The sequence below is a fragment of the Ascaphus truei genome, unplaced genomic scaffold, assembly GCF_040206685.1.
Source record: "Ascaphus truei isolate aAscTru1 unplaced genomic scaffold, aAscTru1.hap1 HAP1_SCAFFOLD_378, whole genome shotgun sequence".
In the NCBI taxonomy this organism is placed as follows: domain Eukaryota; kingdom Metazoa; phylum Chordata; class Amphibia; order Anura; family Ascaphidae; genus Ascaphus; species Ascaphus truei.
This window is the reverse complement of record NW_027456709.1, coordinates 175,406-190,854: the sequence shown is the minus strand read 5'-3', so window position 1 is coordinate 190,854 and position 15,449 is coordinate 175,406. Positions and strand designations below refer to the sequence as shown.

Here is a 15,449-nt window from a genome sequence, read left to right as displayed (position 1 = left end):
CACCACACCGCATGTAACCAGCCCCCATGCACCCCTCACACTCCCAGACTGGGGGGGGGGAAACAGGGTTACACACACATACATACAGAAGCACGCGGATGCACACAGATGCACAGATACGCGCACAATCAAATACACACAGACACACACAGACATACAGTCATGCACACAGATATACATACACACACATACTGTACAGAAATATATACACACACACACACACACACACACACACAGACATACACAGTGATGCACACAGATACACATACACACCTAAATTTTTAGGACTGTAGCAGTGAGAGACGGAGCAGACACAGAGATACAGTGACACATGAAAAGAAACACACAATATACACTCAAAAGGAATATGAAAAGTGACAGATCTAGTATAACAAGTGACAGACATACGCAGGGTTAATAAGAAAAGAGACAGTCGGATACACACAGAGAAGTGATCATATAGATAACCTGTATCGGTGACAGACTTCAGGAGAAGTTACAATAAAAGCCAGACACACACGGGTAACAACGTTTTATTTAAACACCTGGAATCTTGACCCTCCACCTGCAGTTTGGGAAAGGCTGAGGTTTTTGGATCTGTGTGTGCGGGGTTTGCTGAGTCTGGGGAGACCCCTAAATGTTCTTTTGTGCGACCCCTAAATGTTCTCTCTGTGTCTGGGAAGACCCCTAAATGTTCCCCAGTGTCGCTCGCTTCAAAATAACCCAGAAAAGTAGCCTTGAGCACTCGGTGACAGGGCGCTATGCCCAGAGGGATTAGGCTCCCCCTACCTGTGAGTGTGGACTGCGTCCCCCCTGGCCTCTCTCCCCCTCTGGCAGCAGGGCTGACGTGGCAGGGGGAAGGGTCAGGGAGGTTAGAAATAGACAGAGGCAGGGGCACGGGGTCAGTCTGCACCCGGGCATGAGATTCCCGCCCACCCTGCCCTTTAATGTGAATACTGTTAAATATGTTGGTTGTACGTGTTTAAAATAAAAAAAAGGAATAAATAAATAACTAGAATTTATACTGAGTTTGTGTTAGTAACTCCCTTAACTTCTCCAACAGCTGCTGAGATCCCCTTTGGCGCTAAACGTGTTAGAAACAAGTGTCACTATTTCTCTGCATTAATTTGCAGGTCATTGGAAGAGTTGCACAGTGACAGCAATTTGTACACTCACCATCTTCCCCCGAGCCGGCTCCTGGCTGAATACCGCCGGCTCCTCCTTTTCAGCCATTGTTTGCTCCTCCTGGCTGAATTGCGGCTGCGGGCTTATCCCCTCTCTGCCTCCGATCTGTATGAAGGACAATGCTTTTAGAGATATTCTGGGCCCTTCCAACTCCTCCATCGGACCCTTCCTCTCCCTGACCTTGCAGCGCACAGAATTACCTGCTATCATGCCTCTCAACGTACCATGGTAACTCATTCTGAACATACATGTGTCCTTTCTATATGTTACACAGCTTGAATGACCAGGGCTGCAGACAGCTTTCTTGAGACCCAGGACTAGAGCTTCCACCGGGGCCCCCCACCCACGTGTCGGCAACCTTGCGAGAACCCAATCTCTCCGTTTTCTCTTACACTGCCCCCTTCTCACACATCACCTCGCTCTCACCCCCTCTTAAACTCCCACTGTCACTCTTTCCTTTTCATACCCCCAGACCCAGTACCCCATTATACCCACCTCCTCAGACCCAGTCCCAAGTCATACCCCCAAGCCCAGTTCCCCATTATACCCCTATCCCAAAGCCCAGTACCCCCTTATACCCCTTGCCCCAGTACCCATGATACCCCCCTCCCCCAGGCCCAGTACCCCGTTATTCCCCCCTCCCAAGACCCATAACCTTTAATACCCCCAGGTCCAGTACCCAGTTATACCCACCTCCCCAGACCCAGTACCTGTTACACCCCCTATATTGGCCTAGTACCCCATGATACACCCCTCCCCTGGTTCGGTACCCCATTATACCCAGGCCCGGAACCCCGTTATACCCCCTCCCCAGGTCCAGTACCCCATGCTACCACCCTTCCCAGGCCAAGCACCCTATTATAAATGAGGCCCAATACCCCATTATACCCCCCTTCGCCAGGCCCAGTAACCCGTTATACCCCCTTTCCCAGGCCCAGCACCCCGTAATACCCCCTCAACTGGTCCAGTACCCCGTTATACCCCCTCCCCAGGCCAAGTACCCTGTTATACCGTAACGTACTATTCTATAGTGTCCTGTACAACAGCTAAAAGTAATGTATGTGCGGCTGATTCACAGCTCAGCGATTCCCATTTACCTGTAAAGCGCTACTTCCACCTTCTTGTTGAGGGGTATTCTCCGCCCATGCCTGTGATACAGAGGATAGTAATGTGAGCACGTGTATTCCTCACTGATAAGCATGTCCTGGTGCTGTATGGGAGGTTTGACGGTTAAACCAATTGTCCACAGCAATTAAACAGTAACAATCTACGCAACGTTGCTTCGCAATCTTAGCAACTTTTCGGAGTAATAGACCCCTTCAAGGCCCGTTTTCACGTCACACTAAGGGATAGTGGTACTTCCTTTTAATTAATCCTAAGGAACCTGAATGGTCCATTTGACTCTCCCTTGCAGTCACATATAGGGGCCTATGCTAGTAGCCTTCATAAAGGTTCTATAACGCTGGTTCTATTACGCCGGAGCAGAACCGCGTTCATTTGAGGCCCGGGACACCCTGCTTCCTGAGATACCGGCCCCGTTATAGGGTGCAAGTATCTCCTATGCATTTAAATGTCTTGTGTCACATGACCGTGGGATTTAAATGCATAGGAGATACTGGCAACCCATAACGGGGCCTGTATCTCAGGAAGCATGGGTTCCCGGACCTCAAGTCAATGCGGTTCTGCTCCGGAGACCTCCTGCTCACACGCACTAGTATTACATTTTTTATTAAAACAGCTTCATTTCCTTAGTGTTTAGCCGCTAAGGCAATGAAGGGATTCAACCTCAATAGCCTGTTTATTGAAGGCAGAGGGGGTGGATGAAGGGGGTAGTAGCCCCAGGGAGGGTAATTAGGCCTGCCTGGAAGGTTGCGGGAGGAGTCCCTGATGAAGAAGCTCTTTTGGTAGCTTCGAAACGCGTTGGATAAAGATTGGCAGGGTCTGGTTCCCCATCCTAGCCTCCCTAACCTATTTTTAGCGATTTTCTGAATGTGCAACTTTTTTTGGGACTTTCTCCATTGAAATCCTCATCGGGCGTCATCCGTGACGTCACGGGAGTGCGCGAGCGCCGGAAGAAGATCCCACGTGGGCCGCGCGGTGTGTATAGTGAGAGGAGAGCCCTGAGGCATTACTGTGTCCTAAGGACAGCCAAAAACGAACTGCCACGAGCCCAGCAGATGCCATTACCAGTGGGGGAACTCTGAACAGCTCAAGGGCTGCAGCTGCCACTTGCAGGGGTCCAGGATAAGTGAGAGATATCACTGTGACTTGCCAGAAGACAGCTGCTGCACCAGAGGGCTACATCACTCCATCCAGAGGCTTTCCATTGTGGTAACATTGTGCTGATGTTTGCACAGATATGGTTTTATTCTTCTGCTTAAATGTACGCTTAATACTCACCATTTTTTCACAAATATAATTTGTACCTATTTACTTCACTATTGCGTTTTGCGCTGTTCTTTTTGTCTTTTTCTCCTAGTGTTTTGAGTGCCGAGCCACTCTTTCAGTTTAGCAGCATACGCCTCCTATATGGTTTTGTATATAAATTTATATATGAGTACACCCTATGCACATATAATATTGCACTTCAACACCATAGTGTGTGGATTTTGTTGTAAGGTGAATTTTGGGTTGCGCACTTATTTTTTGTATCACTGCGGGAGGAGTTAACCTGCGGAACCGCTATGGTAATGAAGGGGTTAACCAGTGCCGCTAGCACACGGTAGGCCTAAACATCCATCCTTGGGGCAACTACCCCCTTCACCCAATCCCTCTACTCACAATAAAGAAAAGCACACAACAACCCTACTACCCACCTCCTCTACCCCCAACAACACCCCCCCGCCCCCCAACACATACAGTACAGTAATGGGCAAAGTTACTATTATCGAAAATTGATAATAGTGCATTTGCCCATTCTAAAACCAAAAATTAGCGTCATGAAGTCACGTAGCATCCGATTGCCATGGCAACCCGGTGTTATGATGCCGCGCAGCCATTTTCCCTGCATGTGGAGGGGGAATTGCAGAAAAATAACGGAGAATGTCGGAGTCGCCACCACCGCACAACACCACCACCCGGAGATTGACAACGGCAACCCTTATCCTGAGGTAAGTGCCCAAAACCCAGAGTCTCCGGGTCAAACCAAGAAAGGTGGCAACCCTGGCCAGTATCCATATCTGGATAATAGTTATTTTGCCCATTACTGTACTGTATGTGTTGGGGGGGGGGGGGGGTTGTTGGGGGTAGTAGGGTTTTTGTGTTTATTTTTCTTTATTGTGGGTAGAGGGATTGGGTGAAGGGGGTAGTAGCCCCAAGGATGGATGTTTAGGTCTACAGGGTGGTATCGGTTAGCCGCTAAGGTAATGAAGTTGCCTGAAAGTGCATTTTTCATGAATCTGATTCATGCCGGGGGCCTCCTCCGGTGCTGATATTAATGTGTAATCTGATGCCGTGGGTCTCCCTCTCTCGCCACCGCCTCAGAAAAATTCTCCCTCTCTCGCCGCCGCCTCAGAAACTTCTTGGCAGTTCCATGCCAACTTTTAAAGGCGAGGAGATTTTGGGAGTAAATCGCCATTCTAGAGCCTCGATGAGCCTCGGGCTACTAGAATTGCACCAGTTAGAAAACTGGCGATAAGTGGCTTATCGCCGCTCACTTGGCGATTTGTTTTTGACGGCTGAAAAAATTGGCGATTCAACCCACTTATCGACACTTACTGAATTGCTGTAGGCATTTTGGGCCGATAACAGCTAAAAAGCCTTGATAAGTGGGTTATGAAGGCTACTAGCATAGGCCCCATAATCTCCTATAGTCAGTAACAGCACACCTTCTGGAGGTCACATGGGAACGGGCCTTGAAGGAGTCTCTTACTCCGAAGCGTTGCCCCCTATTATAATCACTGGTTGCTGTTTGTGTTTCCATAGTTGTATTGTATAGTGTTTTCTCCCTGTATTAGTCCTGTACTCCTCATTATGTTTCTGTACCATTTATTGGTGATTTGCTGTATAATACATCTTTTCTTTGCACCTTTCTCTTCATGTTCTGGCATTTAGGTGGCGGATGTGCACTGCAATTCTGTTGGTATATCTTATGGCTTTCAGATACCTTATAGCAGGGGTGCGCAAACTGGGGGGCGCTACATTTTCCTGGGGGGCGCGGGCGGTTGCAGAGTCCCTGCGCTCTCCCCCAAAGCATTTAAATGAAATACCGAGGATCGCGTGAGGCCAAGGTAACTCACTTATCGGGATTCAGATGCATGGTCTGACGCGTCGCCATGGCAACGTAACGTCACATGACCCGTCGCCATGGCAACGCGGCGTCAAATACCGCTGCGGGGTCACGACGGGACGTCACATGACCTGGCGGCGTCATTTGACACTGGAAAACGAGATAAGGGGAGGGGGTTGGTACTAGCACCGGGGGTAGCTAGCAGGGGAGGCGAAGCTCAAATAGTTTTCGCACCCCTGCCTTATAGTATACTGCGATTTATTTTTGTGTTCCTTTACACCGTCTCATCAGTATGATCTGGGTAGTTACATTTGCAGCAGTTAGGCTCATTATAGCTAGTTCTTCTGTGTATAACTTACACTTATAACTATGCTGTGAGTGGTGTACTATAGATTGTGTACTGATGGCTATCGGTATGCATTTTAGGCACTTGATTATGCATTAAGGTTGATAGCACAGATTGTGTGTTGTACGTTCCTCCTGTTATCATTGTACAGCTTTATTCTAGATGTGTTGTTTATTAAACTCTATTCATTTAGAATACAAGTATTACTTTATTTCGGGGGTCTTAGTTGCCTCAGTGATATTGTTACTGTTTGAGTGCTGTGAACAATTGGTTTAATTGTATATATTGCTGGAGGAATTAGGGATTCCTCATGTACACTGGCACCGATTCTCATCTTTGGAGAGTGAGGGGGAGAAGGAGCATAAGGGGGGGGGAGAAGGACCATAAGGGGTGGGGGGGAGAAGGAGCGTAGGTGGGAGAGTGTGGGGGAGAAAGAGCATGAGGGGGAGAAGGAGCGTAAAGGGGAAAGTGTGAAGGGGAGGGGGAGAGTGTGAGGGGGAGAAGGAGGGGGAGAGTGTGAGGGGGAGAGTGTGAGGGGGAGAAGGAGAATAAGGGGCAAAGTGTGAGGGGGACAAGGAGCGTAAGGGTGAGAATGTGAGGGGAAGGAGCGTAAGGGAGAGAGTGTGAGGGGGGGACAAGGACCATAAGGGGAGAGTGTTAGGTGGGAGAAGGAGCTTAAGGGGCAGAGTGTGAGGGGGACAAGGAGCGTAAGGGTGAGAATGTGAGGGGAAGAAGGAGCGTAAGGGAGAGAGTGTGAGGGGGGAGAAGGACCATAAGGGGGAGAGCGTGAGGGGGGAGAAGGAGCGTGAGGGGGAGAAGGAGCGTAAGGGGGAGAGTGTGAGGGGGAGAAGGAGCGTAAGGGGGAGAGGGTAAGGGGGAGATGGAGAGTGAGGAGGAGAAGGAGAGTGAGGGGGAGAAGGAGAGTAAGGGGGAGAAGGACATAAGGGGGAGAGTTTGAGAGGGAGAAGGACCGTAAGGGGGAGAGTGTGAGGGGACAAGGAGCGTAAGGGGGAGAAGGAGAGTAAGGGGGAGAGCGTGAGGGGGGAGAAGGAGCGTAAGGGGGAGAGCGTGAGGGGGGAGAAGGAGCGTAAGGAGGAGAGTGTGAGGGGGAGTGTGTGTGGGGGAGAAGGACCGTAAGGGGGAGAGTGTGTGGGGGAGAAGGACCGTAAGGGGGAGAGTGTGAGGGGGAGAAGGAGCGTAAGGGGGAGAGGGTGAGGGGGAGAAGGAAAGTGAGGAGGAGAAGGAGAGTGAGGGGGAGAGTGTGAGGGGGAGAAGGAGAGTAAGGAGGAGAAGGACCGTAAGGGGGAGAGTTTGAGAGGGAGAAGGACCGTAAGGGGGAGAGTGTGAGGGGGACAAGGAGCGTAAGGGGGAGAAGGAGCGTAAGGGGGAGAGTCTGAGGGGGACAAGAAGCGTAAGGGAGAGAGTGTGAGGGGGGAGAAGGAGCGTAAGGGGGAGAGTGTGAGGGGGACAAGGAGCGTAAGGGGAGAAGGAGCGTAAGGGGGAGAGTGTGAGGGGGACAAGGAGCGTAAGGGGGAGGAGCGTAAAGGGGAGAGTGTGAGGGGGAGAAGGAGCGTGAGGGGGCGAGAGCACAAGGGGGAAAGTGTGAGGGGGAGAAGGAGCATAAGGGGGAGAGTGAGGAGGAGAGTGTGAGGGGGAGAAGTAGAGGGGGAGAAGGAGCGTAAGGGGGAGAGTGTGAAGGGGAAAAGGAGCGTAAGGGGGAGAGTGTGAGGGAGAGAAGGAGCGTAAGGGGGAGAGAGTGAGGGGGAGAAGGAGAGTGAGGGGGAGAAGGAGAGTGAGGGGGAGAAGGAGAGTGAGGGGGAGAAGGAGAGTGAGGGGGAGAAGGAGAGTGAGGGGGAGGAGAGTGAGGGGGAGAAGGAGAGTGAGGGGAAGAAGGAGAGTGAGGGGGAGAAGGACATAAGGGGGAGAGTTTGAGAGGGAGAAGGACCGTAAGGGGGAGAGTGTGAGGGGACAAGGAGCGTAAGGGGGAGAAGGAGCGTAAGGGGGAGAGGGTGAGGGGGACAAGGAGCGTAAGGGGGAGAAGGAGCGTAAGGGGGAGTGTGTGAGGGGGACAAGGAGCGTAAGGGTGAGAATGTGAGGGGGAAAAGGAGCGTAAGGGAGAGAGTGTGAGGGGGGAGAAGGACCATAAGGGGGAGAGCGTGAGGGGGGAGAAGGAGCGTAAGGGGGAGAGCGTGAGTGGGAGAAGGAGCGTAAGGGGGAGAGTGTGAGGGGGAGAGTGTGTGGGGGAGAAGGACCGTAAGGGGGAGAGTGTGAGGGGGAGGAGCGTAAGGGGGAGAGGGTGAGGGGGAGAAGGAGAGTGAGGGGGAGAGTGTGAGGGGGAGAAGGAGAGAAAGGGGGAGAAGGACCATAAGGGGGAGAGTTTCAGAGGGAGAAGGAGCGTAAGGGGGAGAGTTTGAGGGGGACAAGGAGCGTAAGGGAGAGAGTGTGAGGGGGGAGAAGGAGAGTAAGGGGAGAGTGTGAGGGGGACAAAGAGCGTAAGGGGGAGAAGGAGCGTAAGGGGGGGAGTCTGAGGGGGACAAGGAGCGTAAGGGAGAGAGTGTGAGGGGGGAGAAGGAGAGTAAGGGGAGAGTGTGAGGGGGACAAGGAGCGTAAGGGGAGAAGGAGCGTAAAGGGGAGAGTGTGATGGGGAGGAGCGTAAGGGGGAGAATGTAAGGGGTATAGTGTGAGGGGGAGAAGGAACGTAAGGGGGAAAGTGTGAGGGGGAGAAGGAGCATAAGGGGGAGAGTGAGGAGGAGAGTGTGAGGGGGAGAAGGGGAGGGGGAGAAGGAGCGTAAGGGGGAGAGTGTGAAGGGGAAAAGGAGCGTACGGGGGAGTGTGAGGGAGAGAAGGAGTGTAAGGGGGAGATTGTGAGTGGGAGAGGGAGTGTAAGCGGGAGATTGTGAGTGGGAGAGGGAGCATAAAAGGGGGAGTGAGGGATGAGAGAGACAGGGTGACAGACAGGGGGTGAGGGTTGGGTTCCCCAGAAATTCAAAATCAAATTCTGGGGTTCCCTAACCATAAAAAGGTTGAAAACCACGGTGTGTGTGTGTGTTCACACGGCATTCAGTATCCTTGTACAATATGCGTAACATTGGTCATTGTGTGCTATTTTTCAAATATACTTTTGAAACTAATGTAGGGGTGTGCTGTGAGAGTGTCCGGAGGTTCCGCGGCGGCCCGATAGCACAGGGCGCCGCCATGTTGGTAGAGCATTGCGCAATACCCCTGCGCGGCCGGAGGCACGAAGAGAGTTCGCGCATGCGCAGTGTAAAGCGCGCGAACGGCTGGCCAATCACCAGGAGGCTCTGCAGTTAAACTACAATCCCCATGAGCCTCAGCAGAGCCACCTGACACCAGGGAACGAATAGGAGTGCAGGGTTTGCTGGCAGGCAGGAAAGGGAAGCGTGGGGGAGAGACCACGCTAGCAGAGGGCACCGGAGGAGCTAGGGGAGAGGTCGTGTGTGTGTGCAGGGGGTCAGTGACCCACCTGTGTAGGCCAGATTTCCCCTCAGGCCCTGTGCAGACCCTGAGTCACCCTTAGCTTGTGGTGCTGTCAGGGAAAGCCATAGAGAAAGATACATTCATTCCCTTACTGTAGCAACAGATAGGGACACAGTGTTCTTCTGGAGCTGCGGTGTGTGAACAGTGGTTTGGGCTCAAGCTGCTGGACATCCCCAACTCGTGAGAGACTACGCTGGATCGGCGGATCGTTTTTGAAGTCTGTTACGGGCTGCTGGAGTAGCCGGAAGGTATTTAATAAGTGCACCAACACGGTACCTTCAGGCGCTGATCCCGCCTTGGGGGAGCGTTCTTTGGGGACACTAGGTTGAGTGACCAAGGGACTGAATTACACATTGGACACGGTGTGGGGTGCACGCGGTGGTGGCAAGTGACATTACTCAATGAGTAGAGTGGCCAGGCCACTGGTGTGTAATTACTGAATATCAGCTATTCATGTACTGTATTATGTGTGTTATTCCTGCTAAGTGGATGCTAAGGTTTTGCGATTACTTATTAGTAAAAGGTTACAACGTTGAGGCTTGTTATCATTATTCTTACCTTGGGGAATCTTACTTATTGGGGATCCTGGGTAAGTGGAGGCGGTGACAAGACCATATTGTTACCCCAGGCTCCCCATTAGCGGAGGCCCAGATCTCGCTGAGCAAGCAGGTACATACAGCACTAGTAGTCGCTCTATATCAGCAGGAAAGAGGGCTACACTGATATATATATATATATATATATATATATATATATGTTAAGTTATGGTGAATAAAAAAAGGTGACAAAAACCCTCCACAGAAAAGCAAATAGCAAATGGATATATTACTGTATGCTCATTTGCATGTCTTAGACAGGTCTGCAACCCCGCCTTTCACCATTATCACCCAGTACTTCCACTGCAGCAAGGGATTCTGGGAAATGATATGCAAATGAGCACACAGTGCCACTTTTTGCTTCAAAACCACTTTAAACATGGTTTCCTATAGGCTTAAGCTTGCTGCATGGTCACAGCCAGGGTTAAGATGCATAGCCAGCAAAGTGGGTTTATTAACACACACAAAAGGAATATGAAAAGTGACAGATCTAGTATAACAAGTGATAGACATACGCAGGGTTAATAAGAAAAGAGACAGCCGGATACACACAGAGAAGTGATCATATAGATAACCTGTATCGGTGACAGACTTCAGGAGAAGTTACAATAAAAGCCAGACACACACGGGTAACAACGTTTTATTTAAACACCTGGAATCTTGACCCTCCACCTGCAGTTTGGGAAAGGCAGAGGTTTTGGGATCTGTGTGTGTGGGGTTTGCTGTGTCTGGGGAGACTCCTAAATGTTCTTTTGTGTGACCCCTAAATGTTCTCTTTGTGTCTGGGAAGACCCCTAAATGTTCCCCTGTGTCGCTCGCTTCAAAATAACCCAGAAAAGTAGCCTTGAGCACTCGGTGACAGGGCGCTATGCCCAGAGGGACTAGGCTCCCCATACCTGTGAGTGTGTACTGCGTCCCCCCTGGCCTCTCTCCCCCTCTGGCAGCAGGGCTGACGTGGCAGGGGGAAGGGTCAGGGAGGTTAGAAATAGACAGAGGCAGGGGCACGGGTCAGTCTGCACCCGGGCATGAGATTCCCGCCCACCCTGCCCTTTAATGTGAATACTGTTAAATATGTTGGTTGTACGTGTTTAAAATAAAAAAAGGAATAAATAAATAACTAGAATTTATACTGAGTTTGTGTTAGTAACTCCCTTAACTTCTCCAACAGCTGTTGAGTTCCCCTTTGGCGCTTAACGTGTTAGAAACAAGTGTCACTATTTCTCTGCATTATTTTGCAGGTCATTGGAAGAGTTGCACAGTGACAGCAATTTGTACACTCACCATCTTCCCCAGAGCCGGCTCCTGGCTGAATACCGCCGGCTCCTCCTTTTCAGCCATTGTTTGCTCCTCCTGGCTGAATTCCGGCTGCGGTCTTATCCCCTCTCTGCCTCCGATCTGTATGAAGGACAATGCTTTTAGAGATCAGGACAGTGATACACAGCACACACTGGACAGCAAGAGAATTTTTTTGCAGGGTGCAACGGACTAAGGAGAACCCAATTCCTCCAATTTAAGTATATAAGCAACACAATAGCCCAGCACACACTGTCTATAGATAATAGAACAAAGGAAAGGGATAATGCCAAAAGAAATGAAATGACATTTAATGTATAACACAAACCACCATAAGCAGAACCACATACCCTACATCAAATAACGATAATACGCAATAATAAAAACATATAACAGGCAAAACCAGAAGGAGTGGTGGAGGGGGGAGGGGGCGGAGAATAGGGTACGTGAGCACAAATACAATATAGGGTCAAGACATATAAATTTATCCTGCTCTGTTTGATTTTGCCATTTTCACTTACCATATTGGTTATTCATTTGCACTTTATTGTACTATTTGTGTGGGGTTGTTTAGTCTCCTATTGGGTGACGTTATTATTGTTGGTCTGGGGGCAGGGAAGTCCCATTGGAGAGAGGGGAAACGGGCCTGACGAAGGGGTGTTTCCCCGAAATGTTGCCCCCCTGATGTTTCCCCATTTTTTTGTACCCACCTATGTGTTGTCTTGACCCTACAGTATATATATATATATTTATTTATTTTTTGTGGGAGAAAAGGAGGACCCCGCATCCACAAGATAAATAAATGCAACTAAATACCGACACTAAAATTTCATCAATATACAGTGATAAGTCAGTGGTGCTATAAGGGCAAGTAAATACGGTGAGAGAAGGAAAGGGCCCCAAACAAAAGCACTCTAGTATGCCTGTAAAGTACAAATTCACATAATCTTTATTAGAAGGTTGTCACAGAACAAAAGTTAAAAAAGCACAGAAAGTATAAAATTGGGCATGGATCCCCTGTACGTAGCAAAACTTGACAAATCCTCCAGCAGTTAAATCCCAATGGGAACAAAACCAATATCAAAATTGACAACAATTGCACTCTAAAGTACCTGACAAGGTTAACAGAATAAAGCAGACAACAGGCCAAACTGGGGTGGCTATGGCTAAGTGGTCAAATCACATTGTAACAACACACTCTTATCCCCATAAGTCTCTAGGGTATGTCTAAAACAGTGGTGGGAAACCTTTTTTCTGCCAAGGGCCATTTTGATATTTATAAAATCATTCGAGGGCCATACAAAATTATCAACTTAAAAATTAGCCTGCTATATTTGGTCAAACATTTAATGAACTCACCACTAATGAAATGGCTGGAACTGCTTCTCTTTGGGTGACTGACTGACTCTTGGGTGGTGGGTGACTATGACTGACTACAAGTTGGTGTCTGTGCGTAAAACAGAGCAGGATAAATTTATATGTCTTGACCCTATATTGTATTTGTGCTCACGTACCCTATTCTCCGCCCCCTCCCCCTCCACCACTCCTTCTGGTTTTGCTGTTATATGTTTTTATTATTGCGTATTATCGTTATTTGATGTAGGGTATGTGGTTCTGCTTATGGTGGTTTGTGTTATACATTAAGTGTCATTTAATTTCTTTTGGCATTATCCCTTTCCTTTGTTCTATTATCTATAGACAGTGTGTGCTGGGCTATTGTGTTGCTTTTAGAGATATTCTGGGCCCTTCCAACTCCCTTCCTCTCCCTGACCTTGCAGCGCACAGTATTACCTGCTATCATGCCATGGTACAGTAACTAATTCTGAACATACATGTGTCCTTTCTACATGTTACTCACCTTGTATGACCAGGGCTACAGGCAGCTTTCCTGAGGCCCAGGACTAGAGTTTCCACTGGGGCCCCCCACCCACGTGTTGGCGACCTTGCGAGCACCCTCTCCCCCCATTTTCTTACACTGCCTCCTTCTCACACACCACCTTGCTCTTTCACCCCCTCTTACTCTCCCACCTCTGTCTCTCACTCTCCCCCTCCATCTTACACCCCTCTGTCTCAAACTCCCCCCTCTGATCCCACACTACATAACCCCCATCCCAGTACATACACACACACACACACACAATAAGCCACCTCCCCAAATACACACACAAACACAGTAAGCGCCCCATCCCAAATACACACACACAATAAGTGCCCCTTCCCAAAAACACAAACAAGCACAGTAAGCGCCCCTTCCCAAATACACACACAATAAGCCCCCCGCCCCAAATAAACAATGACACAAATAAATTAGCTTATAATTCAAAATTTGTAGAGCGTGGGATCCCTTTTTTCCTGACCCCTCCCAAATACACACACACACAGTAAGCCCTCGTTCCCAAATACACACACACAATAAGCCCCCCTTCCCAAATACACACACATACACAATAAGTGCCCCTTCCCAAATACACACACATACACAATAAGCCCCCCTTCCCAAATACACACACAGTAAGCGCCCCTTCCCAAATAGACACACACAATAAGTCCCACTTCCCAAATACACACACACACACACACACACACACACACACACACACAATAAAGACCCCTCCAGAAATACATACACACACTAAGCCCGCTCCCTAAAGGTTGTCCTTTAATCAGATCTTACCCGAGGTGTCTCTCTCCCTGGGGAAAGTGCGCCTTTACGCTGGGAGGCTCCTTCCGCTCTGAAATGTCCAAGTTTCCGCTCTCCAAGTAGCTCACGTTGGGAGGAAACTATTTGCAGACGCAGTCAGCAGCTGTGCAGGTTATTGCAGTCAGCAGCAAGTGGTAACATCACAAGCCCAGTGACATAGGACTCAGGTACAGGGCGGTTGGGCTGTAACCACGGAAATCAGGTAGCACATAAACATGGCATTTTTTGAACTGTAGAATGATGATGTGCGGCACATTCTGGGCTCAGCCCCTGAGCGCTCTCAGCTGTTACCAGCGTGTGATAATAGGAGATATCCATATACTGGGATATGATAAAAAAACATGATGGCCATTTAATACTGTGCCCAAAACCTGCTTTATATGAAGTGTCATTAACACTAACTAGTAAAGATGCTAAACATTGAAAAATAGCTTCTGGCAGCTTGGCTCATTTTCTCTACAAATGTTCAATGAGAAAGTTGACTTAAACGTCTTATGATTCTTCAAACTGGCTAATGTGTTAAAATAAACCCTCTGGGAGGTAAGAGCTTTACCTAAGGCCTTGATCATACCAAAATCTGCGGCCGCGCGCACTCCCTCAGGGCGATGCGCCCGGCCCAAATCTGCCCTGCAGGCAGGAGGCATCGGGAGGCGTGGCCATGACATCACACGAGCGCTTCGCCCTCATTGGCTGAACCACTCAGTGATGCGGCTGTCGCCCGGTAAGATCAAATTCTGAGGTCTGTTCTAAATTGCAGGGCGTGATGGCGCGGGCGCTTACTGCACGCTCATTGGAATACTGCAATGTGTTATGGCGGCGCGCGGTCTGACGCTTTCAGTATAATCACGGCCTTCAGCAGAGGTCGGCAACCTGTGGCCCCCGAGCTGCACGCGCTTTTTCCGCCCCTACTCGCGTCTCTCTGCAGGTTGCGCAGTGGTGAGATTCAAAATTTTTAGCAACAGGTTCTCTGAAGGGGAGAGAGCGGGGGTGGGGGGAGAGAGCGGGGGTGGGGGGGGGAGATAGCGGGGGTGGGGGGGGGGAGATAGCGGGGGTGGGGGGGGGGAGATAGCGGGGGTGGGGGGGGGGGAGAGAGCGGGGGTGGGGGGGGAGAGAGCGGGGGTGGGGGGAGAGAGCGAGGGTGGGGGGGGAGAGAGCGAGGGTGGGGGGGGAGAGAGCTGCAGGGGGGGAGAGCGAGGGTGGGGGGGGAGAGCTGCGGGGCGGGGGGGGGGAGAGAGATCCGGGGGGGGGGAGAGAGCCTGGGGAAAGGGGAAAGAGAGAGCCGGGGGGGGGAGAGAGAGCCGGGGAGGGGGGGGGAGAGAGAGCCGGGGCAGTGGGGGGAAGTGAGCCAGGCAGGGGTGGGGGTGTGAGCCGGGGCAGGGGAAGTGAGCCAGGCAGGGGGGGGGAGTGAGCCAGGCAGGGGGGGGGAAGTGAGCCAGGCAGGGGGGGGGAGTGAGCCAGGCAGGAGGGGGGAGTGAGCCGGGGCGGGAAGAGAGACTGTACTGCCCTTTTATTGTGAAAAATGAAAATCACAATATTTGATTGAAATAAATTATTTATTTGTCTTTCTTAAATATTTCCATATCACTACTTGATTATCATTAT

General features: G+C 50.3%; 1 long non-coding RNA gene across 1 annotated transcript; it reads right to left on the bottom strand.

The window, feature by feature from the left end:
- Positions 1–1,183: 1,183 nt before the first annotated feature.
- LOC142483870 (uncharacterized) lies at positions 1,184–14,828 on the bottom strand. Its single transcript, XR_012797476.1, has 4 exons — positions 13,821–14,828; positions 11,135–11,248; positions 2,283–2,333; positions 1,184–1,290 (listed from the first exon to the last, which is right to left on the bottom strand). It is a non-coding gene; the product is annotated as an uncharacterized LOC142483870 (long non-coding RNA).
- Positions 14,829–15,449: the final 621 nt, after the last annotated feature.